The following is a 9,509-nucleotide window of genomic DNA, read 5'->3' on the forward strand; positions in this document are numbered from 1 at the left end:
CTCTTGGTGAAAGAATGTTTTAACATTTTATTGCATGCGGTGATCAATACAGCACCTTGAGAAATTTATTCTTCCCATCTTTACTGGCTTAAATCATTCGCTTCTGCTCTTTTCTGGCCCCAATCAGGAAATATTTAGACCTCAAGCTGTAGATTAGTTGGAAATCTTTCCCTCTGCCATCACACTAGAAATATTGGACTGTAACTATTGTATGTACATGGTGTGCTTTTTGTAATTCTGAATATCAATCATGTGGGCCTCTTATGCAAAAATATTTGTTTTCAACAGAAACATAAGACTCGTGTGGGTTTTAAAGAACATGGGATTATATTATGTGCTCTTTATCAGCTTAAGGTTTCCTCGAAATGTGTCTGTTCAGGTCAAAATACCTTACTGATTATTTATTATTACATGCTGTGAATGGCTCTTCTTGGGTAAAAACAAAAATGTTTTTGTAATGAGTGTTTAATTAAAGGGATAGTTCATCCAAAAAGGAAAATTCTGTTATTATTTACTAATCCTGCACTTGTTCCAAATCTGTATGAGTTCTCTTAAATGTGTGGAACACAAAAAGATTGAAAAACGTTGAAAAAACAAAAACAGTACAAAAATGGCAGTGATTTTAACGTTTTAACATGTAATAATGCTTCAGTAAAACCTTTAACATGGCTAAAAGTAAGTTTCTTTAATACTGTATATACAGTTAATAACCAATAAATTATTGTCATGGTGATCGACCGATGCCGATTCTGATGCTTCAAGCTTTATAATGCATAAAGCACCTTTTCCCTCTAAATGTGACACTTAAGTGGAGCTTTCTTCTTCCCTAAAATAATAAAGGTTGCTGTTTATAATCCCTTAAACATATTTCTTATATGTGGATGCGCAAGTGCATCTTGTAAACACTTGCGAGTGGTTCATGAGATCGGACAGGTTTAGCCAGTACCGATCGAGTCATAAAATATGATTATCGGTGGATACTGATCTTGAGCAGATCAATCGAAGCATCCCTATTTCTATGGTGCTTTTTAGTTTTTTCTCATCAGTTAAGTACATTAGAATTTTATGTTAACATCTACTGTTGATAAACAATATTTATTGCATTACTTTAGTGTCAAGTGTTTTATCGTGTTTTTGTCTGTGTAACAAAGATACAGTATTTAGAAGTATGGAATAACATTATTTCAATAGTAACATCATTAATATTTCAAACATTGAAAATTGAGAAATTCCCTTTACATTTTCTATCATATTTCATTCATTCTCTTCTGCTTGTCTGGGACCGGGTCGCAGGGGCAGCAGGCTCAGGAGAGAACCTCAGACTTCCTTATCCGCCACTTTATCATGGTGGAGGGGTTTGAGTGCCTGAGTGATCCTAACTGTGCGTTCACACCGAAAGCAGTGAGAGCGTCAAAGTAGCCGGAAGTCATAAATTTTCAAATGGGAGCCGTCAAGCGATAGGCAGCGAGGAGTGGCGCAGCGCGTCTTCACCAGTGTGGGCATCGAGGGGAGTTGAAATCAAGTCAACTTTATGGTAATACACTATGATGCGATTCAGTGGGAAACAATCAATGTAGAAGTCCACCGCTTGAGAAAAATACAGAGAACACAGTCATTGTGAATTTTGGTTCTGACCACAGTTGTTCCCAATGGTTTGATCGCCAGATTTCCAATTATTTACGATGATTTCTTACAGGGACATACATTTAAAAAGTTACTTGCGAGCAACTGATGTGCTTTATTGTTATATATTTTTCTTTAAAAAAGACAATACAAAACAGTATTGCTGCTTCAGAATATTTCAGACATATGGACACATATTGGATGAGTGGAGCAAAGCCACAACACACGCAACAACTTGATCTTCCATCGTTAAATTAATTTGATAAAAAGCGTGCAAGATTTTCACACTAGAAAGCATGTTTTATGCGGGAATGTAACTGATTTGCTGATATGCTGCAACAGCTCCTTTAAATACAAGATCAATGTAGCAAATTTTGACACTCTCGTCGGCGTAGCTGTGAAGGCAGACAGCGTTGTCACCAGGACGGCCAGAGCGAACTTTGGTGCTCTCACCACCTTTGGTGTGAACGCACAGTAAGAGCCATTTTTTCAGGGGCTAATGCCCTTCGTTTAGGTCTCCCAAGGCAAAAAGGTCTTAGATGACAGGTCAGACTAAGTGCGTTTCAAGAACCCCTTATGAGCGCAAAATCAACAAGGGAATTGATGTCACCCAGGAGCCAGGCCTGGTGTTGGGGCTTGTATGCTAGTGCCTGGAGGCCAGGTTTTATTCCACGGAACCTGGCCGGGCTCAGCCCGAAGGAGCGACGTGGAACCATCTTCCTGCAGGCCCACCTCCTGCAGGTGGGAGCCATAAGGGGCCAGTGCATTGTGGAACGGGTGGTGGTCAAAGGTTAGGACCACAACAACCCAATCATTAGGCACAGAAACTGGCTCTGTAGTATATGTAACTATAAAATTCTTTAATTTGATATAACATTCTATGGTTTAACTATAAATTCAATCATTAAAATTCTAAATTTTATTGTTAGAAACTTACAGTAAAAAAAAAAAGCCAAAAAAACAAAAAAAAACAAACTCCTATTGTTTTTTTTTTTTTAAACTGTAAATGTAACAATCGTTTTAGTCCTGTCAATAGCCCCTTTCACACATTCAGACCTTTCTGGAAAATTACCAGCTCAAGATCAGTTTCCGCCGATTATCATATTTTATGACTCCATCGGTAGTCACAAATCTGGCCGATCTCATGAACCAATCGCACGAATTTACAAGATATATGTTTAAGGGATTATATACAGAGACCTTAATTTATAGGTAAGCAAAAAGCTTCACTTAAGTATCTTATTTAGAGGAAAATGTGCTACATGCATTATAAAGCTTGAAGCATCAGAATCGGTACTCCGTATCGGCCGATGACCATGACAAGGAATCGGTCTCTGTATCGGCTGCAAAACATGTATGTATCAACAGGCCCTTTTTGAAAATACCGATAAATTTGTTCTGACAATTTTCCAGAAAGAGAAGTTGTAACATTACTGGTAATTTGCCAGAATGCTGCTCTGTGTGAACGCAGAAAGAAAATTGCCGGAAAGAGCTGACGTGAGACGTCTACTCCAGCCAATCAGAACATTCACATCTGCGTGTTTCTGAAAATAAAAGCCTTTGAATATTTTTCCAGACACATTTAGCTGCTAGATGCTAGTCAGATCAGGTTTCTACGTTCCTTCTTAATGCCAACTGTGTAAAAAATTATCGATAAAATGCTTGTGATAAACCAGTGTTTGTTTACCTTCAAGCTCTGCTTCAGTTGCTTAATGTGCGAGCATGTGAAGTGAAGGAGTCCGGTGAGCACCAGCACACACACACGTATTATGTACATCTCAGCATGCGAAAGTGTTCCTCTATATGTTTTCATCGAAGTTCACAGTTCACAATACTTATCCATCCACAGAACTTGTAATGTAGTCAAATGCGTAAACATTTAGCTGCGGATCACGCTTCTGCCTTTGCATATCTCTGAGACGATATCAGCTACATGAATGCTAAAGCTTACTAAAATCATCAACAAAAACCTGAGCTCTTCTATGTTTATAAATACAAGCGCAGCCGTTTAGAGTTCATTTCTGGTTAATGATGTCAGAATTCACGGCGTTCTGTGTTTTGGGATGGATGTATGAATGGTCTTTTACGGAAAAATTCCATAACGTCCTTGCCTGTGTGAACAGTGCTTTTTTGAACTTCCCAGTAGAGTCGTTCCGGTCATTTTCCAGATATTTACCGGTATCACTGTGTGAAAGAGGCTATTGACTTACTTCCGTAGAACTTTTTTCCTACTATGGATGTCAATAGCTCTTTCTCCCCACTCAACATCCTTCAAAACATCCTGTATTGTGATCAACCATAAGAATATATGCCATCTCCAGTATTTATACAGCGCGCTTTTGTAATATTCAAAGTCAAAAAACATCTCCAATCCAAAACATTTGCTTTTTCCACAGAATAAAAATGAGAGTTATGCAGGTTAGAGGACATCAGGGTGAGCAAATGCTGACAGGTGTTCATTTGGAGTTTTAGTCGTAGCATTCAAATGAAAAGATTTCTACGAACGAATCGCTTCTATGAAAAAGCCGAGTACAGTCAGCTGCAAACACAATGCATCCCTGCATGAGAGCGCGTGACCTTTATGTTGGCTGGTGCGTCGATATCACACACTTGTGCAACTGATAAACATGCGCAAACACTTGACGGAGCTAAATTGTTAAAGCGTTTAAGTCACTTAAGCAGAGGAGTCGGTTACACAACCCGATTCATTGTCTCATGCCTTTGGCTCTCACACACTCGTGGAAAGGTTGACATGAGCAGGTCAGTGAGTGGGATGCAGTTTTTGACGTCATTGGGAAGGAGAGCAGAGGGCCATCGGTGCTGAGAGCTCGTCAGGAGTCCTCATTAGCAAACGCACCTCTAATGAGTCGCTCGCTCCTGAAAAACCGAAGCATTCGGCTAATGCGCACATCTAGATGGGAACTTCCTATTGACTTTCTTCCTAAATGGAGATAATTAGTGGAGTTTGCTAATGCGAGCTGTTAACGGCTGTTGTTGCTCGGGATCTGGAATATGTTTAAAACCCGCTGAAGGTTAAATGAGGAGTTTATACAGAATTATAAAGTGGTCATCATTTACGTTAGGTTTTCTTATCAGTTTTTTTGCTTATTGTGTGAAAACAATAATAATTGCCAGTTTTGTGCGATTCAGAATTAAGAAAATTAATTGATTTAAATGAATTCTGCTAAAATAATACAAGCCAAATTCATTGGAATATAACAAAATCTGCATTTTCGATAAGGGTTTGCTTGTAGTTTACATCAGTGGTTCTCAAATGGGGGCCAGTCACGAGACAATGAGTAGGGGTTGCTTGATGATATCCAGAAACCTCATATATATTATAAAGTATTAAACTATATAAATATATTATATAAATATATTATATCAAATATAATATCAATTATATCAAATACAAATATATTATAAAGAATTACCATATTTTATCTATAACCTACAGAAGATAAAATAGTATTTAATAGTTACAGGAAAAAAACAACATGAAAATAAAAAGCAATCTAGGGATGCAACAATTAACCTGTTTCACTATTAACTATGCTTTAAATCGTCACAGTTAATTAATTGTAATGGCTTCTCGACACCGCATTTCTGCATGGAACAAAACTGCTGACAGTGTTGCCAAATTGGGCAGTTTCCCGCGCAATTGGGTGGTTTTGAATTTTATTGTGTGGGTAAAAAATGGCATAGGCGGGTTGACAAATTTCGCGGTTTTGAAACGTAAATATTATATGCAACTTTTTTAGCAAAACACAACTGTGTGCTCCTACCCCATTCAATTAGTAGTGAATTTCCGCAATTGACAGCAATAACAAACATAGAAGCATTGTCTCCCAATTATGTTCAAAAGAATATAAAACGGCAAATAGAACGAATTTACACCCCATTTCAAAAGTAAAACATACTCTAATCGTCACAAGATTAAGTGGAGTGTGTGGGTGAGAGGGGGGCAGTGTTTCGATGTGATCAGATGTTGTGGTTTTGTTTGCTGGTTTTCCTTGCTGTATGGTTAACAAGTTATAACAGTTAGAGTAACTAGGTTGATTTCAATTAAACAAAATATTAATCGTATATTTTGCGCGTTTTTTTGTGCGTTTGGGTGAGTTTTGGACAGCTTTTGGGCTGAAAAAAAGTCTGCTATATCTTGCAACACTGACTGCTGCAACTAAAAGTTATGCCAACTGTGCGCTGATGTAAAGTTCCGAGCTTGTACACAATACGCGCGCTCACACACACACACACACACACACACACACACACACACACACACACACACACACACACACACACACACACACACACACACACTGGATTAAAGGCTGATTTTAACTATGACTGAGGCTATTAACTAAGGGCCGTTCACATATTAGTTGTTATTTTTATATTAGTTCACAAATTCATAATTTCCAATGGAAGTGTGCAGCATGCGCACATATTGGATGTGACGCACAGCACACATGGATCGACGCGCTCGCCCTTTCCAGGTGCACTAGTTGAAAGAATGCTACTTTTCATGGAGTATACACATTTCTACTTCAAAGAGAAAAAAAAATACAAAACAAAAATGCCAAACAATTTTGTGATATAGTTGATCAAAAGTGCCTTCCAGACTTTAATTTTTGTTGCTTTTGTATAAAAAAAAAATTGTTAAATACAAATAACCTGTCTACTTTCAAACATTATTTAAAATGTTAAAGACAAATTTTATTTGGCTTATGAAACAGATTAATGTAGTTTTGAGTCACAGATTTTGACTTGGAGCATGATAAAATGACCGAAATAAATGAATAAATACATTTTAAAATAGGGTCGCAAAGGGCGTTCTGACTGGTTAAATTGCCCTTTTCATTTCCCAAGAAAAAAAATCTCTCACTATTTCCACTAAATCTTATTTTTTTCAGTTTATACAGATATGATAACACATTTTCCTAATTTTGCACTTGTTTTTAAAAGCTTGTTTTCTGGTCTGCTGTATAAAAAATGGTCAAAATCCATAAAACATGTCACACTTTTTTTTTCTCCTTCAAATAAACTATTTAAAGGCCATTTCTAAACAGTCTGACCAGCAATTTTACCCTGGTCAATGTTGAAATCAACAACAAAATGATTGAGTATGGTCTTGTAAGTCCTAACTGAGGTTACTAGTATGTTCAGGGTAACCACTAGCACTGCTATTATAGAGTTCTGCAGAGTTAAGCCAAAACTCAAAAGACTAAATCAACACTGGTTCCCTCTGAATGTTCCTATGGGGCTAATTATTTTAATTATTTATAAGTAAGACTGAAATCGACACTTGAAAGTTTGGTGTAACAGTACAATGTGAACTGAACATTCTCATAACCCACAATCCTATTTAGTTAAAAGTTTACAAGACTTTTTAAGTAAACATGGCATCTTCAAAATCAATATTTTTGATTAGGCTTAGCTTGTAGTTTACATTATTAAACTTTAAAGAGTCAAGTTGTTTACCAGACCTTTAAAAAAATGGAAAAACACCATTATAAAACCCATAGGGAAATCTTGAGAAACCCCATCTGTGAATTAATCTTTCAGTTTCTGATGTGATCGCAGCAGCACTTCAAGTCAAAATCTCACACCTCTCCAATGCACGTCATGATTTTACCAAGTACGATGCGATCCTGTATTAACATCTATGTTGATCCTGGAACATCATTTTTGTTCGTAAAGGTAATCCCTACCCCTAAACCTAACTATAACTGTAAATTATTCCCAAAATCAGAAGGGAATAATAGTTGGATAACAATCATGTAGAAGTGCATAAACCTAACCGTAAGTGGCAGTGCTGTAAAGTAACCAATTACAAATACACAAAGTATGGTAATAGAGTAGTTTTTCCTCAGAAATTGTAATTTCCTAATAGTTTTTAAAATGTTTAATTTCCCCTTGAGTACATACATAGTGCAGTATCTGTACTTTTACTCCACTGCTTTCCTTTAACCTGCAGTCACTACTTTATTTTTTCTTGTCTATGGGGATTAGAAAAATCAGTCCTGTGATTCCTGTCCAATCAAATCGCACAGAAGGTAAATCGCATCATAATGGACTACCTCATGGGTGCATTATAAATGCAGCTAACTGTTTGGAAGCATTAAAAGTGTCCAAGATGTCCAAAATCTCTACTCACATTGACCCAGAGACTGTTGAGATGCATTGCACTGATGAGAAGATGAAGGATTTTTACCCCCTTCAGGTAGAGGACGTCCAACACAATGTTCAACATTCAACCTAAAATCAACCAAATATCAACGTCTAATGATGTTACAGTTTGACGTTGTGTGGATGTTACCACTATGACGTCTATTAGATGTTGGATTTTGGTTGCCAAACCTGACGAATTAATGCCAGTATTTGACATTTTGACAGTATTGGACATAAATTGTTGGTTTAAGATGCTGGATTTTTGTCACTTTCCAACGCAACCTAAAATCAACCAAATATCATCGTCATTTGACGTCGTTATTGGACATCAAAATAACGTTGTCCTTAGACACTGACTAGACATTGAAATTTTGGTCATCTGACATCACAACCTAAATCTAACCTTATACTAGTGTCTTATGATATTGTGTGCCTGCTGGGCAATAAATAAAATACGTTTACACACTTCCACAAATTAGATGTAAATGCGTCAACTTTTCACAGCGTAATACTCACTACTAAGTAATATTTACAACAGATACTTTTACTCTACTTGCACTACATTTTTGGGCAAGTAATAGTACTTTTACCCAAGTATGACTTTAGTAAGTAGAAACTTAACGTAAACGGTAAACGTATCCCTTAATTTTGATTGGCTGATTGGAATGTTGTTCCAAGATAAACATTGATGTTAATCCAGGAACATGCCCTTCTTGGTGAAATAAGGTTGGCGCCTCGCCAGTCTCCAATGATGTCCAATGTACATTTACATATTTTGCTTATTTCTTTCTATCTTTTATTTTTTGGACTGCTACATTTGCTGAGGGAAAATAGTCTGCTTGCTAGTTTTACAGCTTGTGAGGAAGATGATATATATTTGTGGTGTTAGCTACGGCTATAGCTCTCTAAGAAATTGGATTTACAATTTAGGCTTGGTGGTCGATAAAAATGGTACACAAGACATATTTCTTAAGCAATAAAAAAAAACTATTTTACATGCTAGCAAATGTTTGTCATTCTCACACACAAACAGAAAACCCCATTTTCCCCCAGACGTCTGACCGTGTTACGACTTCTTTCCCTGTTTCTTCTAATTTGTTTGTTTGTTTGTGGATGAGTTTCAGGAGTAGCTGTGCGGTGTTTTGGGTTATTTGCCTCAGTGAGCTGCAGTCTCTGCTGCAAGAGTGTTTGTGTTTCATCTTCTGTTGTGGGGCCTGTTGTTAGCATTCAGCGGAGAGTCATCGTAGCAACAAAACAACAAACAGCTCTCATCTACAACCGTCCTTATCTCCCAGGAGTCCACAGCGCACCACTAGTAGGACCCATCAATGAAAGTCCGCATCGGTATCTGTACGGCTCCACGTGTTTAACACACATCAAAAAGAAATATCCACCAAACTAGCGCTCGGTATAAGTATGCTAAACTGTGCTCCCAACTTTCATACATCACAAAGTCGCATCCATATTGGGTCTTTTTAGTGTTCTAGATGCTCCAAACGCCAACGCAGAGTCTCCTAAAATATTCATGGAGCCAGCTTGTGTTTATCAAGCCGGTCCCTACTTAATGGCAATTAATGGCTGCACATAATGAAGTGTATTTTGAAACATTCATGACTGAACACAGACGCTAGCTAATTTAGCTGTTTATCAAGTAGGCTGCATTTTGTAGCGTCGCTGTCTGAGGAATTCCTCTCCATGGGTATTCAGACATT

This window comes from Danio aesculapii, chromosome 15 (genome assembly GCF_903798145.1).
Source record: "Danio aesculapii chromosome 15, fDanAes4.1, whole genome shotgun sequence".
NCBI lineage: Eukaryota > Metazoa > Chordata > Actinopteri > Cypriniformes > Danionidae > Danio > Danio aesculapii.